Source organism: Excalfactoria chinensis, chromosome 7 (assembly GCF_039878825.1).
Source record: "Excalfactoria chinensis isolate bCotChi1 chromosome 7, bCotChi1.hap2, whole genome shotgun sequence".
Taxonomy (NCBI): domain Eukaryota; kingdom Metazoa; phylum Chordata; class Aves; order Galliformes; family Phasianidae; genus Excalfactoria; species Excalfactoria chinensis.
Genome location: NC_092831.1, coordinates 16,407,214 through 16,421,339, shown reverse-complemented (window position 1 = coordinate 16,421,339; position 14,126 = coordinate 16,407,214).

Genomic DNA, 14,126 nt, shown 5'->3' with positions numbered 1-14,126 from the left:
GGGGAAAAAAAATCAAAATTTACAGAAACTTAACACCGTTGTATGAGAATTTAACTTTGTGAATAATGAACAATTTATCTGCATACCTGTATATAACTAATAATTCCTTTATAGCTCCTCTTGAAAATTATTTTTCCCTGCCCAATCTGGACTCATAATTAGTCAGAAGTATGACTACAATGAAGTCTTTAACTGCTTGAGGCTCGTAATCATTGAGGTTCAGCTTCTAAAATATCTGGGATCAATTAAAATGGATAACTGATGTGATATGTTTGATTTGTGGTAGTTATACCAAATCCAGGATGGTGTAAGATGTCACCCATTCTGTGAACTAACTTTCAGGATTACTTTCATCAATTGGTTCTATCATACTGCATTATTTATTTCATGTTTTTCAGTGTATTTTTTCTTTTTTTTTTTTTCTTTTTTCTTTTTTTTTTTTTTTAAATTAAAAAACATTGGGTTTTCTTACTGTATTTTGGGCATGCATAAAAAAAGATTAGTCAAGACTACATAGAATCAGGGAATTAGTTTCCTCTCCAGATTTACATGATTCAGAAGTGCATCAAGCATAAGTGTCTTTGCCGTAGTCGCATTTTTTTCAGGGATTAGAAGAGATTTTTTTAAAAATTATGTTTTATTCAATTAAAGCTAACTTTGAATTCCAGGCGCATTCTTAAGAAGCTGAATGTTCATCACATTTTTATTTCTTTGTTGACAAAATAGGCCATATACATGTTTACTCTGATGCAATTAATTTTTATTTTTTAAATTTCTCCACTAGTTGTTCTTAGGGTATTTTAATGAAAATGGATGAGTTGCATTTGTTTAATCACTTCTGAATGTCTACCAGGGTATAAAATATTAGTAAAATATTAGTAGTGTCCCAATAGGGTTATTTTTTATTTAGCATCTTGCTGTCCCACCTCTAATGCATTTTTATTGCTTTTTGCTGCCTCCAAGTCGAGTTGTAGCATCAGGAAGTAGAATGTACCTAAGCTGAATGCAAAGATCCCTTGATGGTGAGTTTTTAAGTCAATGTGTCAATGTGACAGAAATATGTCTTGTTTTGTTCCTTCACTGTGTGATGGGAGCCATTTGAAATGGAAGTAAGCAGATCTATGAAGTGGCCACTGCCTTCAAAATCTGGCTAGAAAAGTAACATAAACAGTAGCTCACATGTTAGCAAGACAGAAATTCCTCCTCCCTCAAGATCCCCCTCAGTCATTAAATTTATTGAAATTTAGCTTTTATTAGAGTAAACCATTTGATAATGAACATGCATAAATCTACTGAGTATCATTGTTTCTGCTTTGAATATCTTATGCATCTGAAAATAATTGTGAACAGAATACAAACGTGTCTGGTAATTACATATGCTCCTTAAAATAGTAATAGAATATATGTGTATATATGTATATATATATGTATGTATTTTTCTTAGCTTTAAAGGATTTATTCAAAGTAGTACTCCCCTACAAATTAACAGAATCATCCTCCTTCATCTTTGGGCTCTCTGCCCAGATTTCTGTGTACGGCAAAGAATTAGACTGAAGGCTTTAAAATTAGAACTCACCTGTCTTTTCACAAATGCTAATAAAATAGAAAAAGCAGACTTCTTTTCAGTGTTAGAGTCAGTAAATATATCAAGGCTTTTAGGGGAAAAAATGGTGTGAATGGATTAATTCTACAGCATGCTTTCCAAGCAGGGGGTTAAATTTCTGAAGCAGGCAGCCAGCCTGCGCTGCAGTAGTTTGCAGGTGTAGTTTGGACAGTAGCCTTTTGTAGTTCAGGCTCTCATAAACACAGAAATTGTCTGATGTCCTTTAAGAGAATATTGAGAAATTTGGTTAACCCCTGATCCTTTAGAACTCCAGAGTTAAGAACTGACTAAAAATATATCTGGCTATTCAGATTCAGGAAAGTGTCTGTGATATTGTAATGAATAATGAAAAACCTGCTAGAGCTAGTGACTGTGTGGAAGCAGATGATGGTACTCACTCTTTATCTCTGTGGGATTTGTTCTAAGTGTAGAACATAAACAGATCTAGTAATAAACTTCAGCTTAATAAAAATATAATTTAAAAAAAGAAATTTGTTCACTGTGACAATATTTTTAGGAATAAGGAGGGGTGCAGTAGAAACAGAACAGTGTTTGTGAATTTATTATTTCAAGTGGATTCTTTGACATTTGCTTTTAAGTCGCATTTTTGAATTTGAATATTTTTAGTGTGCAATTGAAATACTGATTAAAAATACTATCATATGAAATGCTACTGCACCATAACTTGAGGAATAGCCAAAAATGGTAGCAAAAAGCTGTATTTTACTGACAACTAAGAAGCAAAATAGCAAGTCAACTCTAGAGGAGTTCATCTCTATCTACTGTATGGTGAAGGAGGCACCAAAGATTATGAAGTGTAAGAGCCAAAGAGTTCTGTGGTAGAGAAAGGGGCCCTTTTTTTGGATGGGACAGCTGCTGAGGGGTAGCAGGCACTGTGCCTGAACCCAGAGCACTCAGAATACAAAGATGTGTGAGAGTAGGTCTGCAGGAGTTTGTTTCAGTCAGGTTGATGGTATTAACATTGCCCCAATACCAGCCCCTTGATGTTCTCAGTGCAAAAGCAGATGGATGCTTTTAGAGAATGCTGCTCTCTTACTCCCATTTTTTTGTCCATTACTTGGACAATGGAACTTCAGCAAGCGTAAAGGAGATGAGCCTGATTTGCTGCTGTTGTACTAATTGCAAAGCAATTTGTGCAAAGGTAAATCTGTTCTGTGAAATGAGACAGGCATGGAGAAATCAGATCAGATGAAATATTTTTTTTTTAATTTTTTGTTCTTTTACACAGTGTGGAGAAATTCCTTCTGTCTCTGCCACCCAAAGAATTACTGGTAAGTACAGCACTGAATGAAGTTGCAATTTGTTTGGGGTGTCTTTAAAAATTATTCTGTGCCAGTATTTTTGATAGGAAATTTAAAGAGAATAATTAGATGTTACCTAAAATATATATTACTGATTATCAGTTATAGTATGGTGATGTTTCTTAATATTATAGAAAATGAAAAGGTATTCTGATTTAAAAAAAAAAAAATAAAAATGCTAGAGAGTCTACCTCATGCAGTAATGAAAAATTATCATGGTTTGTAAACAATGAAGATAGTAGAAAGTGGTTCCTCTAATCTTACAAACAAGCAGTTTTTTTTGTTTTGTTATTAACCACCAAAATTATCCACTAAAAAAAATGTATTTACTTGAGGAGATTCATTCCAGTGAAAGGAAGCTACATAGTTCTGGTATTTGTTAATAAAGATATAAGCTCCACTTCTGCTTTGCATTATGAAAATAGCAGTCTAGGTTTCTAGGGTTGTAGTGATTGTGAACAGTTACCATATGATGCTCATACAACACTGTATGGGAAATTCATTGGTAATTTTGGGGACAGTGTAAAAAATCCTGCATTGCTGCTCTGCCTGTTCTCTGTATAAATAAGGAAAATTCTCTGGAGGTGTCAGTCTGACACCTCTCAAAAGCTTTGTGTTCAGTTACTATTTATAATGAATTGTTTAGTATTTGCAGTACACTTGCTATTGTGAAATGTAAAAAGATACAGTCCTGGTCCTGAGAAATTTCTTTAGAAGATGAACAAAATCAACTGATTCTTCTGTACAACAAATACAGTTTTCTTTGGGCTTTGTTCAAATTCTCTAAAACTGCGGTAATGTCGGCTTCCAGGCAGGTTACATAACTTTTCTTTACTGACTTTCACATTACCCCATTCAGAGTGAAAAGAACTGTCAGCACATAGTTGGCTATATGCACTGTGACAGATTTCACTGTTCTGAACAATTGGTCCCAACTACTCTCATTTCTTATTCAAGGTTTCAAACCATTTTTGAAAGCTATCAAATTGCACGCTAAACTGCTCAAGAAGAGAAAGAGAGAACTTCTGGGTGGGAATGTAAGCCAGAGACATTGCATACTGAACATGAAGCATGATATTACAAGGATGATACTACTAGGAATGATCTCAGGCTAGTCTGTGTTCCTTTCTCCATAATTAAGAAAAAAGTTTTGTGATTTTCTTAGGATTAAAAAAAAACAGGATTAATAGGTTAAGCAAAGGTAGTGTTTGCTTCAAAAAAGGGAGTATGTACACTACCATGTATTTTTTTAAGTAGAATGCATATGATTTTATTTCTGTCCCTTTTTCTCTCTAGTACATGACACAGTGGATATTGTGTTGCAACAGTTGTATTTGCTACCATGCATGTCAGAGTCCCAAGTGTGGTCATCAGTATTTGGAAAGCTTTGTAACTGGTTGGAAAGTGCTAAATGTTAACATTTGTTTGGATAAGGGAGAATTTTGTACCAAAAAATAAAGAAGAAAATGGGGAAAAAAAGAAAAATAAAAAAAAAAAAAAAAAAAAAGATAGGAAAATAGTGATGTGAAGTATGCAGAGAATGAAAGAGATGCAAATATATAATAAAAATATTAGGGAACAGAGGAAACAGAGGAATGTCAATAGGTGTCAGTCTCAATTGCACAATTCAATAAATTCGGATGTAACTATGATACCACTTTTCTGTTCAGGATGTAAATGTTGCCATTAACTTATTTACATTACAATCCTGTCCATAAAATTCAGAACCTCTTACACAGAGGCATTCAAGTCTATTTATCAGTAATTTATTCTAAATCTAAAAACATCATGAATATCAGCATATACTTTGCAATAAGTGTCATTAAAAGGGATCTTGAGAAACTAATGTTTGTTTTAAAGAACAGGCCAAGAGGAACACCAAGCTGATACAAGTGCATATGGGAAGTGATCAACTGATGAAAAAGATCAACTGAACTCTGAAAGTGCATTAGAATAGGCCACAGAAGGAAATAACAGGTCTAGGATCAATACTTCAGATGCTCATCACTAAATTTAAGCAGAGCTACCTTAGAGACTAAATACTAAAAAGACAGCTTCAATGTAATGACGCAAACATAGATAATTGAAAGTATTTTTCATTTTCGAAGCTCTTGGCTGTGTAGTCAGTTCTGTAATTAAAGCATTCTGGATAACATTTCAGCACCATAAGTGGAGGGTGAGGGGAATGAATGTTACTTTAGTTGTAACCATTTAGACAGAGCACTGAAATGCAATCTACAGATAGAGTGCTGGAAAAAAATAATTTTGAATTCTTTAGTGAGAGACAATATGTAAAATTAGGCCCAGGCTTAGTTCCAACAAATGCTTTTTTTTTTTTTTTTTTTTTTTTTTTTTTTTTTTTCTTCAAATTCCAGTGGTATTTATACATCAGAATGGTTAGAGAAAATAACTTTGATGTTCTGTCAGCAGTTTACTTTGTATCTGCTCAATGAGATTTTAAGTAACAGAAGAACTAAGATCTAAACAAACATTCTTTGCTTGGATTTTCAAATTACAGGGATATGTAATGATTCACTTCTTGCAAATAGTAATAAGGGTACTAGACACATTTGAAAAAAATAAGGTCAGTATGGCAAAACAATATAGCAAGCATATATACTTTTCAATAGAGATTCTACTAAATGGGAGCACATGTGAATGCTTTTATTATACAAGCACAGAATTTCAGTCCCTGATCAGTTTCTGTTTCTCATGATAAACAAATACCAGTCCCAGCCTATCTTCTATCCAGTTGTATTTGGATATGGCATAGGCTGGTCTTATCTACCTGTCATTTGGGTACAAACAGCAAGAGATAAAGTAGTAGAAACATTTTCTCAGTTCCTGTGTCTTTATGCTACAACATCTGCAGGGAAATCAGGCCTCACGAGCCTGAACTGCAATGTGTAAGCAAACAGTGATAGAGAAATACTTGTCTGGATGTCACATGAAAAAACATAGGGTTTGCAAGAGCCTTTTATTTGATAATGCCTTGGGTTTTTTTTTTTTGTTTTTTTTTTTTTTGTTTTATTTTACTATATACTGTATATACATAGTGTATACTTTGCTGTATTTGAAATGATAGGTGCCCAGTTTCACTGTTTAAAATAATTGTTATTGTAAGCAAAGAAACACATTTAATTCACATTAATTACTGACAACTCTTCTGCTTTCTCTATCAAATTTCTAAAAAATAACAAAAAATCATGTTTGCAGTCTCTTCAGGTTCTAGGCTACAAATGCAGCCTAATAGAATAAATTGAGCAGTAACTATAAGCAACTTCATGCACATACCTACTAGGAATACCTAAAGAAGCAGTTAGCACTTCTATAGCAAAAATGAAACACAAGTGAAAACGAAGCTGTGCCAATAGAAGAAAAAAAATTCATACATACTATTATGCACTGGCATTCTTTGACATACTTTTCTACTATAATGTATATTGCATTTTATTCAGCTATTCTGTTTGTTGTTTTTTTAAATGATTTATTTAGGGAGGAATGTTTTCACTGCTGATGTCTTGTCAACTTCTTGATGTCAGTGGGCAAGATAATGTTCTAGACTAGTTTTTTTTAAAATTATTATTTTGCTCTCCTTGACAAAATAACTTATTCTGCGTTTGCTTGCAGGATTTTGGTTAAAAATGTTCTAAGTAATCTCTTATTTTTCTTTTTATTAGTACAAGCTTAAGATACTTTGAGATACTTTATATGCCTTTATTTCAACTCTCTTTTGTTTCTGTTCAATAAGAAGTTAAGATCAATAGTTCTTGGCCTGCAATATCTATGCAGAGCTCCTTGTCTATGCAGACAATAAAATCTAACCTATATAAACAAAGAATTTCCAGCACTACCAAAAAAAAAAAAAAAAAAAAAAAAAAAAAAAAAAAAAGTAGAAAGCTCCCTGTTCACTTATTCACTCTGGATAACTGGCAAATAATAATCTTTCTTTAATGCAACGCATATTTAGAGCAGATAGATTGCAAAGATATTTGGGAATAGGAAGGAGATATTCTGGGGAGGATGCTGAAGGAGTCTTGGAAATGTTCCACAAGTTTAATGTATTCTGGTGGCTATTTATTCCTAGTTTAAGAAAAAAGGAAAAAAAAAAAAAAAAAAAAAAGTGATTCTAATACTTCAGGCTCATGCACAATATGAAAAATGCATAGCAGGGCAGAAAGGCATTTGAATCAAACGTTACTGCTGTATCTGAAATGTTTATTACTATGTATTTTGGTGTGATACCATTTAGGAAAGAGGATCACCTTTTATACTCATGAATAGTTTTCCACCTAGATTTTGGTATTTTTGTGGCATTTGTGATGCTCTTCTGCATCCCTTATGATGCACCAAAAACAAACAAACAAGGAAGTCCACTTCAATCATAATTCAGTTGCATTAAAAAAACTTAGTAAATCACAAAACATAATAATCTTTCTGACACATTGGCTATTGCTTATTATGGCAACATCTGGAACATCAGATTTCAAAAGTTTATAATGATTCAGAGTGTAGATTTGCGTAGATTTCATGAAAGTAGGAGAAAAGTAGAACTCTTCTGTTCAAAAAATCACTTGCAATGAAAATTTAAGCAGATGTGAAAAATTAAGCAACAGCAGTGTATATGCTATTTGGAGAGCAGAGCATCCTTTAGAATATCAAGAGTCACATCTCTCAGCCATGTCATGCCAGCATAGGCCTGTAGCTGCCCCTTATTTACAGTTTCAGATCTTAATAAAAGTTTGCTAAAAATAAGTACTTTCCTATTACTGTCCTTTTAACAAAAAGAGCCACATTTCACTTATGGTAGTTGTGCCATTCCTTGTGAGGAGACATACAATGAGTACAGACATTGATGTGACCCCTATGAAGCTTCCTCTATAAAGATGTGCCCAAATGGTACCAGTAAAGAAATGTCTGGGAGCCTCAACGTGTTTTATGAGGATATTCAGTTTGGTGCAGAAGTAAGCATGTGGATACACAGTGTACTTATTTATTTGGAAATGACAGAGAATATGTCAGGTGGACTACAACCTGGTAGAACAAGTTTATCTAAATGGGTGGTATTTTTTTTATAGAGAGGACTTCCTATGAATAAGTTCATTATTTGGTGCATTTTGTATCCTTGTCAATTATATAAATAATACCATAGGGTTTTTGGTAGTAAAGTTCATACATTTTATGCAAAAAGTACAAGGCTATCAAAGTTGCTATTTTGAGGAAAGATGGGTAGTTTGGTTTAAAAACTGAAATTAAACATTACATTTTTGTGTAGTCAGATACAAAGTACAAAAATTGGAGCTTCAGGATATAGAATAGAAAAGCTAATTTTCAGTTGAAGTAAGAATGGAAGTTTTAAAAGTCAAAAATGACCATAAATGGAATGGTCTGGGAAGGAAGGGCAGGCCGGTGTGTTCCTGTGGTGAAAAGAAAGAGGAGCTTTGAGGCTGAGCAGGAACACATGAGCATATCAGTAGAGATGTATTGCACTGATGAACAAAAGGCAAAAAACATCATGAGGGGACTGCAAGAAAGATTTTAGAGTTTTACTAACATCTTATGAGAGATACCAAAATGTTTTGAAGGACTGTTAATGAAACTGATCCAGAATTAAGGACAGAATTATTACTTTGCCAAAGAAAAAATTAAGATGCACATGTGACTGCAGGAAAATACACTTTGCTGGGACTTGTCAGCGTGTCTGACAATGAAATAATATAACTTAACAGCCAGCAGGTCACTTTAGATAAACTTACCTTATAAAATGCTGTTTATTGTAGAGAAATTTGGAATAGCTTAGTACAAAATGACATACCCCTGATTTAGGCATTTAATTCATTTTCAAAGTAAATAAGATTTAAGCTGTTCACTTCCACTTTGGAATTTGTAGATTAGTGATTTCTCTATTCCTTGAATCTTAGAAGAATATTTTCCTATGATTTATAAAGACAGTTCTTCTTTAAGAAGACTGTAATCAAATCATTTCCTTTAGGGGTCATGAAAGAACTTCTTCCTGATGCACAGATTAGTCAGTTGTATTCTGTTTATTTCTTTTTCTATTAATTCCTTTGAAGTGGTACAAATTAGCCCCTGGAGATCAGATAGTTTTTTGGAATATATCTGTACTCTAAAGGAACAGTAGGAATAAGCCAGCTTTATCTTGCTCATGAACTCAGCTCTAAAGAGATTGCAAGGCTTGGGGCTGCAGCTCAGATGAGCAAAGAAAGGTTTTCAAGAGCATTTCCCTTCTCCCACAGCACAGGACATCTTTGTGCCTTTCACCATGCAGTCACTCATCCCACAAAGCATTAGCAGGATTTCTTCCACTCTGTCACCCAACTATTTCATCTCCTCCCAATTTCAGTCAATACAAATAAATCTTTGGTTTCATTAGTGGAGTAACTGGGCTCAGTCTGGTGGACTGAAGCTCAGGTTAAGCTTCCTAGCCCATGAGGCCTGGAGTTCTCTGAAACGTTATTCCTTTTGTTTTTCTCACCTTTTTATTTTGCTGAAAATAATGTAACTATCTGAAAGTAGCTGTGACTGAATAAAGTCACTAGAAATTAGCATTTACTTCTTTGTTCCTATTGAAAATACTTAAGCCTGTCTTTCAGCAATGACAGACTTAAACATAATATTCTAGTTCCAGACTGGCCTTACCACTGTAGCAGACTCTGAGTAACACATGGTAGGGTGAGGAGATGTGGAAGGAAAATGTCTGTAGATCCCTTTGAGTATCAGAGTAACCTGGTTTAGGGTTAGGGGAGCAGCTACCACATAGTTAATGTCCTCACAGATGTCTTATGTTTAAAAGACGATAAAAATAATGACTTGATTCTGTTTTCTAAGTCTTTGAGAAGGGCATGTGGAATGTTTAGTGGGAAACCCACTGTTTCCAGGAAGCTAGGAAATCACAATAGAAGTCCTTTAAGGAAGTTTTGAGACCACAGAGCTGTGGTTATAGGAAGAGTGTTCTATTAACTTTACTATTTGAGTATACCATAGAATTCCTTAAATTTCCTGTGGGAGAGAGGTCAATCTCCTTCTCAAGTAACTCTGTTTAGACCTTTGAGCTTTCAGTTCGCTTTAGTCTGAGGCAAGAGAGCTGATAGATTTGTGTTGCTTTACTTCCACCTCTGGACACCAAAATTTGAGCTGTGCAAGTCTCAAAGCTGATGTAAACTGAAGTAATTTTTCCAGGAGGTTTGTGGTCTTTCGTAGGCTATAGTAGATGCCCATCCAATGACTAAAGGATAAAGAGTAGTAACTTGTTTTCTCAAGGTCACTTTACAGTAGCTTCCAGTAAAAATACACTGAAGAAGTAAATATGCAGTAAATAATTTTATGTCATTGAAATGCCATAGAAGTTAGAATTTGCTGAACCCATCTGAGATGACCTGGAAAAAACTGGAGAAATGCTTTTCCTCACTGATTTTCACTTAGTGATTTGAGCATAGCTATAGTTGAATCTTGAAGAATAACATACTAGAAGTGGTTGAGAAGAGGGGGAATTTCTGTAGCAGATATTTGTGACATCTCCTTCTTTGAGGGAATGCTGGAAAGTCCAAGAGACTAACATATTTATTCATTATTGTTAAAACATATGGCTATTTATGTACTGCTTTTGTCAATTTATTATTGAGGTTTTTTTCCCTCTGCATGACAGCAAACCAGTCACTCACAAGGACATTCACTTTACTTTAACATGAGAGAATGGAAAAGAGACAGCTGTGTCAGAAAGATGAGCAAGATAAGCAAAATAATTTATCTTTTCAAAAATAACATAGAAATTCATGACTGCTTGTCCTTTAAGTTTCAAAATACTATTGAAGATGACAGAAATTTCGTTGTTTTCAGTTCAGAATTTAGTTAAATGGAGGTATTATTCAGTAAATCAACTAAGAGTGACCAAATAAAAACTTATTCTGACAAGAAAAACTCATTTAACCAAGAAAGTATTCTAGTAGTTTCTGAATTTTCTTTAGATTAAACAGAGTTCAAATCCTTTCTAAGGCTAACATATACTGCTGCTAAGCTCAAACTCTAGACATGAGAGTATTTGAACTGTAAGTTAAACCTGTATACATGCCTGACTGAAAAAGTATTTGCAAGGAATTATTGTGCTATGTAAATAATAGTGAATTGTGTATTTGTCAGCCAATGAACTGACCTCAGAACCTGAGCTTTACAGGCTATAGCTGACAGCACCTTAAATCCTCCTGCTCTGGAAGGAATACTCAAAACTTACAAAGAAGATCTGGGAGATCAATCTTGTACTATCATTATCTCCTGGGACTACTTGCAGGTTCTGTTTTTAGGTCAGAGGTATTGACCTGAAAGACTTGTCTCAGTAATACTTATTTTGGGGTTGTTGGAGAAATGACGACAGGTCATGCGTTGTTCTAGAGACCTGTATATCTTGGCCCCATTTGAACTAGATGATCTTTGTTGTCCGTTCTAACACAAGCCATTCTATGATTCTAAGTTAGTTTGAATGGTAATGTGCAAGTCCAAAGTTTGTATGTGGAATATGTGTCCTGAAAAGCCCTAATTACTGGTCAGTAATTCCTCCACTGAAAACAGACGCAGATGCCAGACACACAGGCTTTTTTAGGCAATTCTGGGATAAGTTATTCCCAGATGATTAGGAACCTCTTGGGAAGAGAGGGAAGAGATTAAGGGGAAGTCTGTGTTATCTAATGGAAGCATCCAAATGAATGAAATAAAAGGAACAAAATCTGGAAATGGAATAGTATTTGGGGTATTACAGATACTTTTAGAATTCTTGGTAAAGTACACTAAAAGAGCCATCACTTTTCTATGAAAAAACAAACAAACAATTTTGAACCATTTTTTTCTAGAATTATAAGTGTTTCTAAGATTGAACAGAGATTAAAACCTAAAAGAGGCCTAAATATAATTTATTAGACAGGCACATGTTCCACATCTACTGAAGAATGTGTAAAATAAGCTACTTAAGTTCCGAATAACACTGAATTCATCTGTCTATGCATTTGTTGCTAGAATTGTGAACTTGTTTAGGCAGTACATCTTGCAGTGTTTCTATCTAGACAGTTTCGTTGAATCAATATTAGCAGTGATGTGTGCTTAGGGTTAGTAGGAGGTTTCCTGCAAAGAAAAAAAAAAAAAAAAAAAGGAGGAGGGGTGGGAATAGGTGTGTTGCTTTTAGCTCTAATGGTACATTTATTATGCTGGACTATACATCTGTTTTGTCTGATGTTATTCTTAGGTACTGATAGTTAGCTTGGAGTTTAAAGTAATACTACTACAATTTCTAAAAAAAAAAAAAAAAAAAAAAAAGGATGACTGACAACTTTAAGTCTCCAAAACATCATGTTTGCCACAACTTGCTAGCTTGCTCTTCAGTTCATAGGGACTTCTTTGGGATGATAAAATAAATAAATCAATGTAATGAACTAACTGACAGAGAAGAATATATCAAAACAACAACCGAAGTACAGACTACCACTACTGATGATTTTCTGTTGATAACAATCAGTCATTTACTCCAAATAAGTAGGCATATTTATTGAAGGGTTAATTAACTGACTTTTAATTTTAATTTCTTTCTTTCATTCTATTTTTGTCATTCTCTTTTAGTATTAATATGCAAAACAGCAAGGTATGTTCGTAAGATAAGTACAAAAATAGTGGCCTGGGAAATCAGTTTATATTCTCTCAGAGATTAAATAGGCAGAAGTCAAAGAACAGTATGACTGTTAAGATTACTGTGACCTTGGTCTAATCAGTGTTCATAGATGTGAATTTAAAATGTTTTTGTGCTTATTTGGGTTATATATTTTTCAGCTTTCTTTTTTTAATAGAATTACCTATAATATTTATCAGAAATTTTACATCTGTAGATAATTGCATTATCAGTGATACCTATTTGAGGAATTTCCACAGAATTTTAGAATTCATATTTCACCTGTCAGTGCTGAAATATCAGAGTATCTGATGGAAAGCCAGGGACCTTTTTAAAAGATCTAGAACACCAAACATGTAGAATAGTAAAGAAAGGAGATCTGAAAATATTGAAATACTATACATGTAAAACATAAAATATATGTTCAGAAATATTACTGCTTACTATAATGCTCTCTGATGCACTTGTAAGGATGGTAAGTTATCTAAGAATGAAAGAGAAGTATTTTAGAATTGTACTTCTGGCTATTCAGATATTGGTATCAGACAGGCACATCAGAACGTTTAAGCAAGTAAAGGAGAAGAATCTTTATCTTTGACTAGTCCACCAATAATCCTTATTGTGAGATAGCTGGGTCAAATGGTAAAAAATAAATGTAAATTTAGAATGCTGCTAATTGTCTCGAGCTGTTATGAACTAATACCTCCTCCTCAAGGAATAAATGTAAAAATTTTACTACCTATTTAAAAAAAAAATAAGATATTCATTTATTGGTTTTGCTAAGTGAGATAGCACATGCATTAAAATATCCAAAGTCTTGAGAGAGACTGGGATAATGCGATAATCGTATACGGGAAAAAACCAATCCATTGATAAGACTAGATGAGATCAGGTCTAAATACAGGGCCCTATAATGGTAGTAGTTTTTCTTTTTTGAGGACTCTGGGCCACTGTTTACATGACTGCATCAATCACTTAGGAAAGTTGTTCAGTAAAAGAAGGAAGTAAATATTTTGGGAAAAGAAAGCAAATTCAGGGAAGGATGGAGGGGACACAAGGAAAAAAGAAAAAAAAAAAAGCCAAAAAGCAGCAGCCCCTGCAACTCAGGCTATTGTAGAAGTATCTCCAGTCTGTGGTACCGGTACACTGTAACGTTTCATCAAATCCCAAATGGAATCCATCTTAGTATGAGCAAACCTCAAGTAATGATTTATTTATACACAGAGCATCTTAAGAGCAAAGTGTCTTAAAAAAAGCATCCTGTTTACTCAAGGTTGTTGGCAGAAATGTCTGTGAGATACTGCTTCCCTCATTTCTGCATGGAAAGAACCCTGTGGAAGTAAGCTTAGTCAGTAAGGATAGTTTAGTGATAAGCATTGTTAACTTCTGACAAATTCTACAAAATGAAAAATTCCTCAACTTGTTTCATAGACTTACAGTCTTCTGTGGAACTTCAATACCAGTATCTGCACAAGGTATGCAATAACAAAGCAGTCTAATTTGTTTTGCATTCCTTACATGTTCAGATCTCAAA